This window comes from Meles meles, chromosome 2, assembly GCF_922984935.1.
Source record: "Meles meles chromosome 2, mMelMel3.1 paternal haplotype, whole genome shotgun sequence".
NCBI classification, from domain to species: Eukaryota; Metazoa; Chordata; class Mammalia; order Carnivora; family Mustelidae; genus Meles; species Meles meles.
This window is the reverse complement of record NC_060067.1, coordinates 147,304,914-147,320,719: the sequence shown is the minus strand read 5'-3', so window position 1 is coordinate 147,320,719 and position 15,806 is coordinate 147,304,914. Positions and strand designations below refer to the sequence as shown.

Here is a 15,806-nt window from a genome sequence, read left to right as displayed (position 1 = left end):
CCCCTCAGCTGACAGGAACTTTAGTCCTATAACTTCAAGGAACTGAATTCTGCCAATGACTTGAATGATCAAGGAAAGACATTCTCCCTAGATCCTCCAGAAAAGAATATTACCCAGGCAACTCCTGGGCTTTAGCTCTTTGAGGTGCATGCCTCCAGAACTGTAAGATAATAAATATTATTTAAGCCACTATATTTATATTTGTTTGGCAGCAATAGAAAATATATCAAACAAGGTACTTTTGCCACATAAATCTTCCTTCCTGGGGATACTGATTATAAAACCAGGGCCCCTGAGATTAGGGGGGAGTTGAAAAAGATTAGTTGTGGGACAACTGCCCAATTCTCATATCCTGACTTAGGAAGAGTTCTAGGGAGAATTATCAAGCACGAAGGGAAAAAACAAAGACACTGCTCTTCTGTTTTGTTCTCCCTTCCCAAATGAGAAAACTGGAAAGCATAAATCTTAGGATTTACAGAAGAGCAGCAAAAAATTCTAGTCCTACCTCTACGTAATAAAGATGATACGTAATAAAAGCACTGATTACACTGGCCCAAGCCCAGTGGGATGCCATTCAGAGCTATGCATGTACAGAATACTGGTTCTACAGTAGTATTCTTACCCAATACCATATCCTTCCTGTGTAAAAGCACACAGGACATGCACTTTACATGAGTTTACACAAGTGCAATTCACTGCCTGAAATTACCCCATAAAGAGCTCTCCTCATAATTGAAGAAAACCACTCCTCTACAGTAGACCAAAATCCTCCAATGAATTCTCCTTACCTCATATAAATCAAAGCCTTCTTTCTATGGGGATCACCATGGTCGAGCATCTAATGTACAAATGAATGACATATTGATCTTTGTTTAAATTTTAAAATAATTTGTCTCAGTATAAAAATATTTTTCCTTTCTCACATTTTTATAATGCATAAAATCTTCTTCCTAACCAGAAATACCTTCTCTCCCAAATCATCTGAATTATCTAGTTTTGAATCTAATACTTAATAAAGTTATTAAGGTTTTTCAAATTTCTTTTAAACTGTAACTTGGTATTTCAGAAGTGTCACTTAAATCAGCCTGAAAATAAAACATTCACGGAGATAGAATGGGAAAAAAGAGGGGGGGAAGGGGGAAAGAAAAAAAAAAAAAACTTCCCTACCAGACAGATCTATTGTAAAGTTATCTAGTGAGTAATAACTTATAGTAAAGGCAATTTATTATTTACCATGTAAGTTGTTTACCCCTTGTTGTTTACATCTTCTTCACTTTCGTGACAAAGGCCAACATATACTACACTAAGGATTATCAGGTGGCTTAAGACACTTTATCACTTTTCTTGTGAGGAAACTAAAGAACCCTATAGTCATTAATCCAGTAATTCTAGTAACACACTTTTGAAGATGAGGGTGAATGTTCTACTCATTTAAATACTTATTTCAGTAATTTAAACACAGAAACTTCATTTAAAAATATATATAAAAGCTAACGAAGGAAGAAACAAGAAACCTGATCAAGAATGTAAAAATTAGAGGGGAGTCAAGATGGCGGGGAAGTAGGAGGAGGCACCATTTCAACCTGTACCCTAAAGTGAGCTGATTACCTACCAAAGAACTCTGACCACTCATGAAATCAGCCTGAGATCAGAATTATACACGTCTGGATCTCTACAGGAGCAGAAGACGCCAGTGGCAGGTAAAGCAGACTGGGAACATCCGACTGATATCGGAAGATAAACAAAAGGGGGAGGGAGCCACCAGAGGTGACCAATCGCAAAGTAACACCCCAACACTAGAGTGCTCTGCGTCTGGGGACCAGCATTAACTTGGAGTCTGGTTGAAAGCACTCAAAAAACAAACAGCAAAGGATCGCGGGGCAGGGGGGTAATAGTGGGAATCTGGGCGGTTAGGGTCAGGGACCTAAGTCCCCGGACCCAGGACAGCCTCCCCTGGCGCGGAGCCAGAGAGAGTGCGGCGGAGAAATCAGGTCCCTGTCCCTGAGCCGCCAGTGCGCTTGAACGCCAGCGCGCCCGAGAACGAGTGGGGTCTGGCTCCCATGAGGGGCTGGGAGCCTGGCCAGACGGCAATCCTGAAACGCGCGCGTCCCACACCCTCCCTTGGGATAGGTGCTCATAGGCGCTAGCCTGGAGCTCTGGCAGCCGGAAAAAACAGACATTCCCAGCCCGGGACAGCTGGAAAATCTTAGTGTGCGATCTCTGCTCTGAACCTCTCTGGCAGTCTGGAGCTGCCTAGACAGCCACCGCTGCCCTGGTTTTGGGTACAACGAGGAGCTCTTTCATCCCCAGGGACAGTGACTCAGAACCGACTCTGCCAGCAGCTTTTGCAAAACAGTCTGAGGCTTCTCTCTGAGAGGGAGGTTGGGGTGCTGTTTGCTCTCCTCTAAACCTCCAAAAACCATCAAAAGCTGTCAAGGCGAGAGAAAGCAGATGAAAGAACATAAAAACCCCCAGAGAACAAAAGGCTGAAAAAAACAGTTTCCTGGAAAAAAAAGAGCTCACCCCCTTGAGGGGAGCGGGAGGACCTAACTCAGGGAACATCATTGTCTGAAAACCCACGTGGCAGGCCCCTCCCCCAGAAAACCAACCAGGAAGGAAGAAAAAAAAAAAAAAAAAGACTACAAGAGAACAATCACCACTACTTCATAAATACAACTTTTATTTTTAACTCTTTACCAATATTCTGGTTCTTTTTTTTTATACATACAGATAATTTTTTAACCTATTTACCATCACACTGAGATGTCCAGTACATCAAATTCTTTAATAACCTTCTAACCTGAACTTTTTGATACATATACCCATGTTTTTCTTTTGTTTTTCTATTTTTTTAATTCTTTTTAATTTTAACTTAGTTTAGTTGTTTATTCTTTTTTAATTTTTATTTTCTACTATACATATAGAGTTAAACTTCAAGGTAATCCCCTTTCCCCAATCAATGCTACCCCTATAGGCAAACCAGTTTCTAATCCCCCTGTAACTTAGGAAAGTTGAGTCCCTTAACAAAAACATCAAGATACCTTCAGGAAGAATCAAAATAACCTTCCTCACCCACACTGAGAATCTATAACCATTCTCCCAATTTTTCCTTCTGTCAGTGTTTCTGTGAATTTGTGTTTGTCCTGATAATATATAAACCTTATACTTGGGGTTCTTTCTGATGAGGTTCTTCCCTTTTTTTTGCTTATATATACATATTTTTTTCTCTTGTCATATACTTTTATCACTCTTTTTGTCTGTCTGTTTTCGTTTGTATACTCCACAAATCTTACCTTGTGGCCCATTTGGGCTGAGCCTTCTCTTTTATCTTCCTTTTTTTTTCCCTATCTCTCTCTCTCTTTTTTTTTCCTTTTTTCTTTCCCCCCCTTTTTTTTCTTTCTTCTTCTCTATTTCTTTTTCTTTTCTTTTTTCTCTCATTTGGGTGGGGAATCCTGATTGCACAGAAGTGTTCCAGGGTGCACATTGACTGCACCACAATTGATAAGTCCAGCTGCATCTGTTTAGTCATCTCTTACCAAAATGACTAGGAGGAGGAATACCCAACAGAAGAAAAATACAGAGGATGGGCCTTCTGCAACAGAGCTAATGGCTATCGACATAGACAATATGTCAGAAAAGGAATTCAGACTAACAATTATCCAGGCAATAGCTAGGTTGGAGAAAGCCATGGATGACCAAACAGAATTGATTAGGGCAGAACTGAAAGCCACCAGGGATGATGTTCACAATGTTAGGGCAGAACTGAAAGCCACCAGGGATGATGTTCAAAATGCTCTCAATGAGTTCCAATCCAATCTAAATTCTCTAAAAGCTAGGGTAACTGAGACAGAAGATAGAATTAGTGATCTGGAGGACAAACAGATAGAGAGAAAGGATCAGGAGGAAGCCTGGAACAAACAGCTCAGAAGCCACGAAAACAGAATCAGGGAAATAAACGATGCCATGAAACGTTCCAACGTCAGAATTATTGGAATCCCTGAAGGGGAAGAAAAAGAAAGAAGTCTAGAAGATATAGTGGAAGAAGTTGTCTATGAAAATTTTCCCAATCTCACGAATGGAAACAATGTTCATGTACTAGAGGCAGAAAGATTTCCTCCCAAGATTTTAGATTCTCGAAAGTCCTCACGGCACCTTATCGTTAAAATGGGGAATTATGTTTCAAGAGAGACCCTCTTAAAAGCAGCTAGGACAAAGAAGCTTCTTACATACAGAGGAAAGCCCATTAGAATAACGTCAGACCTTTCCACAGAGACCTGGAAAGCCAGGAAGGGCTGGCAAAATATATTCAGAGTACTAAATGAGAAGAACATGCAACCAAGAATACTCTATCCAGCAAGACTGACATTTAAAATGGAAGGAGAGATAAAGAGTTTCCAAGACCGGCAAGGCTTAAAAGACTATGCAACCACCAAGCCGACACTGCAGGAAATATTAAGGGGGGTCCTATAAAAGAGAAAAAAATCCTAAGAATATCATTGAACAGAAATATAGAAACAATCTATAGACAGAAAGACTTCAAAGGCAACACGATGTCAATAAAAACCTATCTCTCAATAATCACTCTCAATGTGAATGGCCTAAATGCGCCCATAAAACGACACAGGGTTGCAGATTGGATAAAACGACAGGACCCATCCATATGTTGTCTACAAGAGACCCATTTTGAACCTAAGGATACACCCAGACTGAAAGTGAAGGGATGGAGAAGCATCTTTCATGCCAATGGGCCTCAAAAGAAGGCCGGAGTAGCGATTCTCATATCAGATAAATTAGATTTTAAACTAAAGACTGTAGTCAGAGATACAGAAGGACACTACATAATTCTTAAAGGGACTATCCGACAAGACGATCTAACAATTGTGAATATCTATGCCCCCAATATGGGAGCAGCCAATTACATAAGAAAACTATTAATCAAGATAAAGAGTCATATTGATATGAATACAATAATAGTAGGAGATCTTAATACGCCTCTCTCAGAAATAGACAGATCATCGAAGCAGAAAATTAATAAAGAAATAAGAGCATTGAATGAAACATTGGACCAGATGGACCTCATCGACGTATACAGAACATTCCACCCTAAAGTGCACATGGAACCTTCTCCAGAATAGACCACATACTGGGTCACAAAGCAGGACTCAACCGATACCAAAAGACTGACATTATTCCCTGCATATTCTCCGATCACAATGCTTTGAAACTGGAGCTCAATCACAAGGAAAAGTTCCGAAGGAACTCAAACACCTGGAAGCTAAAGACCACCTTGCTTAAGAATGCTTGGATCAACCAGGAGATCAAAGACGAACTTAAACAATTCATGGAAACCAATGAGAATGAAGACACCTCGGTCCAAAACCTATGGGATACAGCAAAGGCGGTTCTAAGGGGGAAATACATAGCCATCCAAGCCTCCCTCAAAAACACTGAAAAATCCAGAATACACCAGCTATCTCTACACCTTAAAGAACTGGAGAATCAACAACAAATCAAACCAACTCCACATGCCAGAAGGGAAATAATCAAGATTAGAGCAGAGATCAATGAGGTAGAAACGAGAGATACAGTAGAACGTATCAATGAAACTAGAAGCTGGTTTTTTGAAAGAATCAATAAGATCGATAAACCATTGGCCACACTAATCCAAAAGAAAAGAGAGAAAGCCCAAATTAATAAAATTATGAATGAAAAGGGAGAGATCACAACTAACACCAAGGAAATAGAAACAATCATCAGAAATTATTACCAACAGTTATATGCCAATAAGCTAAGCAACCTAGATGAAATGGATGCATTCCTGGAAAGCTACAAACTCCCAAAATTGAACCAGGAAGAAATTGACAACCTGAATAGACCAATATCTAGCAATGAGATTGAAGCAGTGATCAAAAACCTCCCAAAAAACAAGAGCCCAGGACCTGACGGATTCCCTGGGGAATTCTACCAAACTTTCAAAGAAGAAATAACACCAATTCTCCTGAAGCTGTTCCAAAAAATTGAAGCAGAAGGAAAACTTCCAGACTCTTTTTATGAAGCCAGCATTACCCTGATCCCCAAACCAGGCAAAGACCCTACCAAAAAGGCGAATTTCAGACCAATATCACTGACGAATATGGATGCAAAGATTCTCAACAAGATCCTAGCAAACAGGATCCAGCAGCACATTAAAAAGATTATCCACCATGACCAGGTGGGATTCATCCCTGGGTTGCAAGGTTGGTTCAACATTCGCAAATCAATCAGTGTGATAGAACACATCAATAAGAGAAGAGAGAAGAACCACATGGTCCTCTCAATTGATGCAGAAAAAGCATTTGACAAAATCCAGCATCCGTTCCTGATGAAAACGCTTCAAAGTATAGGGATAGAGGGAACATTCCTGAACTTCATAAAATCTATCTATGAAAGACCCACAGCAAATATCATCCTCAATGGGAAAAAGCTTGCAGCCTTCCCGTTAAGATCAGGAACACGACAAGGATGCCCACTCTCACCACTCTTGTTCAACATAGTATTAGAAGTCCTAGCAACAGCAATCAGACAACAAAGAGAAATAAAAGGTATCCAAATTGGCAAGGAAGAAGCCAAACTCTCTCTCTTCGCAGATGACATGATTCTTTATATGGAAAACCCCAAAGACTCCACCCCCAAACTACTAGAACTCATACAGCAATTCAGTAATGTGGCAGAATACAAAGTCAATGTACAGAAATCAGTGGCTTTCTTATACACCAACAATGAAAATACAGAAAGGGAAATTAGAGAATCGATTCCATTTACTATAGCACCAAGAACCATAAGATACCTGGGCATAAACCTAACCAAAGAAGTAAAGGACCTATACTCGAGGAACTACAAAACACTCATGAAAGAAATTGAAGAAGACACAAAAAGATGAAAGACTGTTCCATGCTCTTGGATTGGAAGAATAAACATTGTTAAAATGTCTATACTGCCTAGAGCAATCTATACTTTTAATGCCATTCCGATCAAAATTCCACCGATATTTTTCAAAGAGCTGGAGCAAATAATCCTAAAATTTGTATGGAGCCAGAAGAGACCCCGAATTGCTAAGGAAATGTTGAAAAAAACAAAAACAAAATTGGCGGCATCACGTTACCCGATTTGAAGCTTTACTACAAAGCTGTGATCACCAAGACAGCGTGGTACTGGCATAAAAACAGACACATAGACCAGTGGAACAGAGTGGAGAGCCCAGATATGGACCCTCAACTCTATGGTCAAATAATCTTCGACAAAACAGGGAAAAAATATTCAATGGAAAAAAGACAGTCTCTTCAATAAATGGTGCTGGGAAAACTGGACAGCGATATGTAGAAGAATGAAACTCGACCATTCTCTTACACCATTCACAAAGATAAACTCGAAATGGATAAAAGACCTCAATGTGAGACAGGAATCTATCAGAATCCTAGAGGAGAACATAGGCAGTAACCTCTTCGATATCAGCCACAGCAACTTTTTTCAAGATATGTCTCCAAAGGCCAAGGAAACAAAAGCAAAAATGAACTTTTGGGACTTCCTCAAGATCAAAAGCTTCTGCACAGCAAAGGAAACAGTCAACAAAACAAAGAGGCAACCCACGGAATGGGAGAAGATATTTGCAAATGACAGTACAGACAAAAGGTTGATATCCAGGATCTATAAAGAACTTCTCAAACTCAACACACACAAAACAGATAATCATATCAAAAAATGGACAGAAGATATGAACAGACACTTCTCCAACGAAGACATACAAATGGCTATCAGACACATGAAAAAATGTTCATCATCACTAGCCATCAGGGAGATTCAAATTAAAACAACATTGAGATACCACCTGACACCAGTTAGAATGGCCAAAATTAGCAAGACAGGAAACAACGTGTGTTGGAGAGGATGTGGAGAAAGGGGAACCCTCTTCCACTGTTGGTGGGAATGCAAGTTAGTGCAGCCACTTTGGAGAACAGTGTGGAGACTCCTGAAGAAATTAAGAATAGAGCTTCCCTATGACCCTGCAATTGCACTGCTGGGTATTTACCCCAAAGATACAGATGTAGTGAAAAGAAGGGCCATCTGTACCCCAATGTTTATTGCAGCAATGGTCACGGTCGCCAAACTGTGGAAAGAACCAAGATGCACTTCAACGGATTAATGGATAAGGAAGATGTGGTCCATATACACAATGGAGTATTATGCCTCCATCAGAAAGGACGAATACCCAACTTTTGTAGCAACATGGACAGGACTGGAAGAGATTATGCTGAGCGAAATAAGTCAAGCAGAGAGAGTCAAGTATCATATGGTCTCACTTATTTGTGGAGCATAACAAATAACATGGAGGACATGGGGAGACGGAGAGGAGAGGGAGTTGAGGGAAACTGGAAGGGGAGATGAACCATGAGAGACTATGGACTCTGAAAAACAACTAGAGGGTTATGAAGGGGCGGCGGGGGGGGTGGGGGCTTGGGAGGTTGAGGAACCAGGTGGTGGGTAATAGGGAGGGCACGTACTGCATGGAGCACTGGGTGTGATGCCAAAACAATGAACACTGTTATGCTGTAAATAAACAAATAAAAATAAATAAATTAAAAAAAAAAAAGAATGTAAAAATTAGGGGCGCCTGGGTGGCTCAGTGGGTTAAAGCCTCTGCCTTCGGCTCGGGTCATGATCCCAGGGTCCTGGGATCGAGTCCTGCATCGGGATCTCTGCTCAGCAGGGAGCCTGCTTCCCTCTCTCTGCCTGCCTCTCTGTCTACTTGTGATCTCTGTCTGTCAAATAAATAAATAAAATCTTTAAAAAAAAGAATGTAAAAATTAAATCTGTAAGCAGAGAGTCATCAGAAAATATTGTACCAGGCAAACCCTGGAAATGTGGGAAACAGTAATTAGGGTAAAACAAGAAACAAGGGCAATGACAAATCAAATTCAAGTCAGAAACACAGGTAGATGACCCTAGGACTGCAATTCCCAAATTGCGTGCTCAGGAGCATAGGACACTGGAGTGAACTCAAAAAGCACCATGGGATATTTTAAATTTTTGAGAGAAGCCCAGAAACATCTGCAAGACATTATAAGAATGTCTATGATTAGGTTGTCTGGACCTAATGACTTAATAAATGAAACTATGCAGTATTTCTTAGGCTCAAGAAATGAAAAAATTAAGAGATTCCAATGGTGCTGTCAAACAAGAAAGTTTGGGAATCTCTGTCTTAAGGGTTCAAAAGACATAGCTTACCCAGAGCGGAATCAGAAAAGTAGAGCAAAGTAAAAAGGACAGTGCCTCCAGCCTCTATATGCCTAGTTATACCTAGTGGAGCCTTTCTTTCACTCTATCCTGACTCTAAAGAAGGGAACCTTTGTGCCCTATTACTCTGAATTTACTGCAGGATTCCTTCAAAATAAATGAATATTGATTATAAATCAGTGAATCTTACTTAATAACAAAAACCAAACCATGACTTTTCCAATGTTGGTTTGGGGACCAAATAACTAGAGTTCCCCAAATATTTAGTATAAGAAAATCTACTAAAGTTTAAATACTTCTCCAGTGAAGAGACGAAGGAACTTTATGTTGAAATTCATTCAGCAGTAACAGTCCATTAAAGAAGTTTTCAAATTTACTCTAAATTAAAGGTTGGCAAAGTTTTTCTGTTCTATTTTTTAACAACTCTAAAAATGTAAGAGCTAATTGAAAGCAGTGGTTATATTCACGTTGTTGCCAACCAATCTCCAAATCTCATTACATCTTAAAAAGCTGAAACTCTATACTCACTGAACTAACAGTTCTCCATATCCCCTTATATATCAGGGTACACAGCAGCACTAGACACCATTAGGAGATTGTAAGGGGGGGCTCCGTGGTCAGGTTTAAAAGGTCAAAGTTCATACACCAATATCACAGCAGCAATATTCACAACAGGCAAAAGATGGAAACCCAAAGGCCCTTTGACAGGTGAATGGATAAAGAGCATGTGGTATATACATACAATAGCATACTAGTCAGCCTTAAAAAATAAAGAAGTTCTGATACCTGCTATGACATCAATGGACCTTAAAAACATTATGCTTGGGGGGGGCGCCTGGGTGGCTCAGTGGTTTAAGCTGCTGCCTTCAGCTCAGGTCATGATCTCAGGGTCCTGGGATCGAGTCCCACATCAGGCTCTCTGCTTGGCAGGGAGCCTGCTTCCTCCTCTCTCTCTCTCTCTCTCTCTGCCTGCCTCTCTCCCTACTTGTGATCTCTATCTGTCAAATAAATAAATAAAATCTTTAAAAAAACAACAACAACAAAAAAACATTATGCTTGGGGCACCTGGGTGGCTCAGTGGTTAAGCCTCTGCCTTTGGCTCAGGTCATGATCTCAGGGTCCTGGGATCAAGCCCCGCATTGGATTTCTGCTTAGCAGGGAGCCTGCTTCCCCCTCTCTCTGCCTGCCTCTCTGCCTACTTGTGATCTCTCTCTCTGTCAAATAAATAAATAAAATATTTTAAAAAAACTTTACGCTAAGTGAAATATGCCAGATGTAAAAAGGACAAAATCTTTATGACTCCACTTACATGAAGTACGGAGAATAAATTCAGAGAGACAGAAAGTAGGATAGTGATTACCAGGAACTAGGGGAAAAGGGAAATGGGGAGTTAGTGTCAAATAGATACAAAGTTTCAGTCTGGGACAATAAAAAATCACATATGGATTTGGTGGTGGCAGTTTCACAATATGAATGTACTTAATGTCACTGAACTGTTAACTGACACTTAAGAATAGTTAAATGGTAAATTTTATATTATTATATTATATTGTTATTTTACTACAAGAAAAAAAGATGTAAAAACAGCTCTTAGCTCCTGAGCCATACAGAAATAGACTGCAGGCCACAACTGTGTGGCAGCCCATAGTTTGCTCTGAATTCTAAGAACCACTAAACAAAACGAATAAAATGACGTGAAATAGTTGAAAAATTTTTCCAAGCTATTATAATTCATTTTTCTTTTAACATCAACATGTTAAACAGATTTTCACATTTCATATATTTGTTATATTCCCAAAACTTGCAAGTGCAGCCAAAAAGATACTTGAGACATGTCTAAGATGAGGTCAAAATCTATATAAAGACATACAGATATATATGAGAAATCTGGTAATAGACATGTACAGCTTTACCTCTTACAGATGTAATAAATATGAATACACCACAATGAAGCTTAAATGTAACCTGAACAATGTGGTAGGTAAAGCTGACACTTAATGGGAAAAAATACTCAGTTTTAAAGTTCAGATTTTAAAGTTTGATATTACAGTTTGTTCCACTTCTACTTTCTTCCCCCTTCATTTGGTACATGGTAGGCTATTTTCCCTCTGATTTGGGGGGAGGAAGAAAAAAATGACAGACAGAATTAAGCATAATGTAAAGACCTACTCACATCCCTTTCCTGCATTTGCAACCTTTAAATCTAACACTCACTTAACTCTTTCATTGGTTAGCACAATCTCATACTCTGAAGGCAACATATTCCTAAAAAAGAAAACCCTAGATGCCTTTTCTAGGCTTAAAGTCAGCTCCAGGCAAAAAGTCATTCTAAGCAAGAAGCCTTTTACAAATAGGTAGAGTGTACACAAATATAAAGGACATGGTTCCAGTTATCTATAAATATAGAGGACATGGTTCCAGTTATCTATTCCCTGGCACAGACACAAAACAAACAACCCTAAACAAAGAAGTAAAACAAACATTTTCATAATGCTTAAGGATTCTTTTAAGATTTTATTTTCTCAGAGCAGTTTCAGATTTACGACAAAGTTGAGCAAAATGCACAGAGAATTCATATAAAACCACTGTCCCCCCACATGCACAGCCTCTCCCATTATCAGTCTTGTTTACCAGAAGGGTACGTTTTTTACCAAGCATGAATCTACATCGACACATCAAAATCACCCAAAGTCCACTGTTTACCTTAGGGTTCATTATTGGTGTTGTATACTCTATGGATTTGGACAAAAATACAGTGACATATATTCATCATTATAATATACAGAATATTTTCATTGCCCTAAAAATCCTCTATACTCTGCCTAGTCATCTCTTCCTTGTCCCCATCTGGCAATCACTGATAATTTTTACCGTCTCTATAGTTTTGTCTTTTCCAGAATGGCACATAGTTAGAATTGTAGTGTGTAGCCTTTTCAGTTTGGCTTCTTTCACCCAGTAGTATTCATTTAAGTTTCCTCTAAGTCTTTTTATAGCTTGATGGCTCAATTCTTTTTAGTGCTAAATAATATTCCATTGTCTGAATGTACCACTGTTTATTAATCCATTTATCCACCGAAGGACATCTTGGTCGCTCCTAAGTTTAACAATTATGAGTAAAGGTGCTATAACATTCAATGTGCAGGTTTCTGTGTGAACATAAGGTTTTGCCTCCTTTAGGTAAACAGTAGCAAGTGCAGTATCTGGATCACATGCTAAGTGTGTGTTTCATTTTATAAGAAACTTACAAACTATCTTCCAAAGTGGCTGTATCATTCTGCATTCCCATTAACAATGTATGAGAATCCTTTCACTCCACATTTTTATCAGTTTTTGGTGTTGTCAGTGTTCTGGATTCTGGCCATTCTAAATAGGTGTGTAGTGGCAAATCATTTTGCTTTACTTTGCATTTTCATGATTATAAAATGTAAAACATCTTTGCATATGCTTATTTGATATCTGTATTATCTTCTTTGGCAAGGTCTGTTAAGGTGTCTGGCCCATTTTTTAAATGAGTTTTTATTTTCTTATTGTTGAGTTTTAGAAGTTCTTTATACATTTTGGGTAACAATCCTTTATCAGATGTATTTTTTGCAAATATTTCTCCCAGTCTGTGTCTTGTTTTCCAATTCTTTTAAAGCCATGAATTCTCCAAGTCAGGAATTAGGACAAGACAGAACAGGAATGGCACGCTGCTGGTCCACAAGTCTACGGCCTCAGCTGGCAAGACCGGGCTGAAGGGTGGCTCAAACGGCTGAGAGCTGGAATCTGCTTCCCCATTCATGTAACCGGTACCTGGGCTAACTGGACGGGGTGGTATCAGCTGTGATTGTTAATGAGAGTACTTCAAGAGGTCTCCCTATTGTTCTGGACTTTTCACACCACACCAGACTCAGGTAGTCAGACTTCTTACACGATGGCTATAAGTTCCAAAAGTAAGTGTTTCAACAGACAAGATGGAGTTGCACGGCCTTTTGTGACCTAGCTTCTGACATCACATACAGGGATTATGATAACTTTCACTATAGTCTACTGTATAAATCAATCATAAGTCCATCACAAGGTATATCTTTTTATGGGAAAGACATCAAAGAAGTTGTACCATATTTTAAGACCATCATGACATATTTACAGAGACAGATGGAAATATATGCTAAAGGGTTAACAGTGCCCACCTCTCAGGATCCCTTATAAAGTGAATTCTATTAACTTATTTTGTCAGACTAACACAAACATAGCCTCCATGGATGGCAAAATTCCATCTACATATATTCATATAATACAGTGACAAACAAACTTCATTTTATCTATATAAACTTCATAAAGAATGACTAATATCTTACTTTTGGCCCTAGTACCATCTGCCAGTTACAACCAGTTCGTATTTTCTAAACACCATCAAGCTCAGATCGATCCTCAGACTTAGGCTAAGTTATATCCAGAAAGAATATAAAAAAATACCTAGAGCAAGTAAAGCAAGTAGATTAGGGTCATGCCAGCATTATGACTGCTGAAACTGGTGGCCATTCTCTATCTCAGTGATTGCTAGATTTTAGGACTTCATGAACCAAGAAAAATTTCAAAAATAAAATAAGCTAAATGGGAGGAATTAAAATTAGCAATATTTTATTTTCCAAGGAAGAATATTTAGAAAACAACTACTGCTCTGTAACTGTCATCACATACAAGAAATAGAAGAGACAATTTCAAAATAAAGCAAAATCCTTAAGAATAAATTTGACTAAATGAAAACTCACTATATATATCCTTTTATCATTCCTCCGCTGATTTGCAGAAACTTCATCATAGATGAACCCCAGTTCACAAACTGGTGTGTGAAACCACTTGTGCATCTGACATTCTGGTCTCTTCTATCTCTTGCTTTATTCTAATAGTTCTAGAACTTTAGCTTGCTCCTAGGAACTTGGTCCAAAAGACATACAAATCGGTAATTATCATACAACATGCATGCTGTAAGGATACAGAGGGAAAAAAAAATCGCAAAAGGTTTCATACATTGGATTAAATAGGTTTGCCCACAGCAGGAAGGATTAAGACTATTAAAGGTGCCAGTGGCTATGGCTGAAAGCACAGACACAATCTGTGTGTACGGTATGGTTTTGTTTTTTTTTAAGATTTTATTTATTTGACAGAGAGAGAGATCAGAAGCAGGCAGAGAGAGGAGGAAGCAGGCTCCCTGCGGAGCAGAGAGCCCGATGTAGGGCTCGATCCCAGGACCCTGAGATCATGACCTGAGCTGAAGGCAGAGGCTTAACCCACTGAGCCACCCAGGCGCCCTGTGTACAGTATGTTCAAGGAAGAAATATTGTGTACCAAAAAGTAAGTAGTGGTTATACCTGGTTGCACAGTAAGGGTTCCTTTTCTTTATTCTTCTATTTTCTGAAATTTAACAATGGAATATGAATTTAGTGACTAAGAAATAAACAACTATTTTAATTTTGTAGATTACCTTACGAAGAACAAACAAAGGCCCATTTTGCTTTAAGAAAGCAGTTTGTATTAAAAGAGGCCAGGTTGGAAAATGGAGATGTTAAGGATTTGATAGATGGGTGCAGAAATCCAGCTCCAGACTCAGCCAGGGCAGATGACATTGGGGAAGATAACACTCCCTCAGTGCCTCTATGAGAATTCTAGGCTAAGTGCACTCAGCACCAAGGTCTTCTTGTCCACAGAGTCATTAGTCAGAAATTCTCAGGTGGCAGGTACAGTCTGACAGGTCAAGTACTTAGCAGTGCCTTTGGAGTCAAGAGACCAAGGTTAGAATTCCCACTTACCAGTAACTAGCTCAAGGAGAAAAAGCAAATTACTTAACCACTTGAACCTGTTTTCTCACTAACATGGAAAACTGCCTACCTTTCTGGATTTTTGTACAGATTAACTGATATAATGCAGGTAAAGAATTCAGTACAATGCCTGCCCTCAGAAAATGAGAATTACGTTATAGGACACTTCCCATATATCTAATTGAGAAGTTAGATATCTGTTTGGTTTATTGGTTTTGAAAGGCTTTAAGATCCTATTTGCCAAATTGGTTCTACAGGTTTAGCTAAAAGCTGTAAGCACATAGTCTGTCAGTTGGAATGTCAAAGCCTTTTGAAACTGAAAGGTATTAGAGTTTCTATTTCTAACACAAATTCTAAATACGTAAAGGATATTCCTTATTTACAGCTGCTTCTAAAATGAAGCTACCTTCAGAATGTTCTGCAGGACCCAGAAATAACTAAGTAGGCCTCCCCTGAAGTCTAACAACTGATGGAAAACCAGGAGGACGTTTCCCATTCTTCACGGACTTACTCCGGCTCCCCTATCACACTCTCAGAGAGAACCGGGGATCTTTGTTCTAACGTCTTACCCAAGCTTTCTTAATGCTGGAATACAGCGAGGAGAATGCAGTAGGTATTCCTCAAGTCTTCCTTCAAACAGTTCGTCACAGCTTCCAGAATCCTGTCCACCGGCCACCGAGAACCCCTACCGGTTCCAACAACTCCCAACTACCTCGTCTCTTCCCAACCTTCTCA

General features: G+C 39.3%; 1 long non-coding RNA gene across 6 annotated transcripts in view; it reads right to left on the bottom strand.

Moving 5' to 3' along the window:
- Window positions 1-15,806, bottom strand: part of LOC123935034 — a 102,040-nt gene extending 86,234 nt beyond the window's left edge. For all 6 annotated transcript variants that reach the window (XR_006816872.1, XR_006816870.1, XR_006816869.1 and 3 more), the window contains exon 1: window positions 15,641-15,806. This is a non-coding gene — a long non-coding RNA (uncharacterized LOC123935034). The remainder of the gene's footprint in view (window positions 1-15,640) is intronic.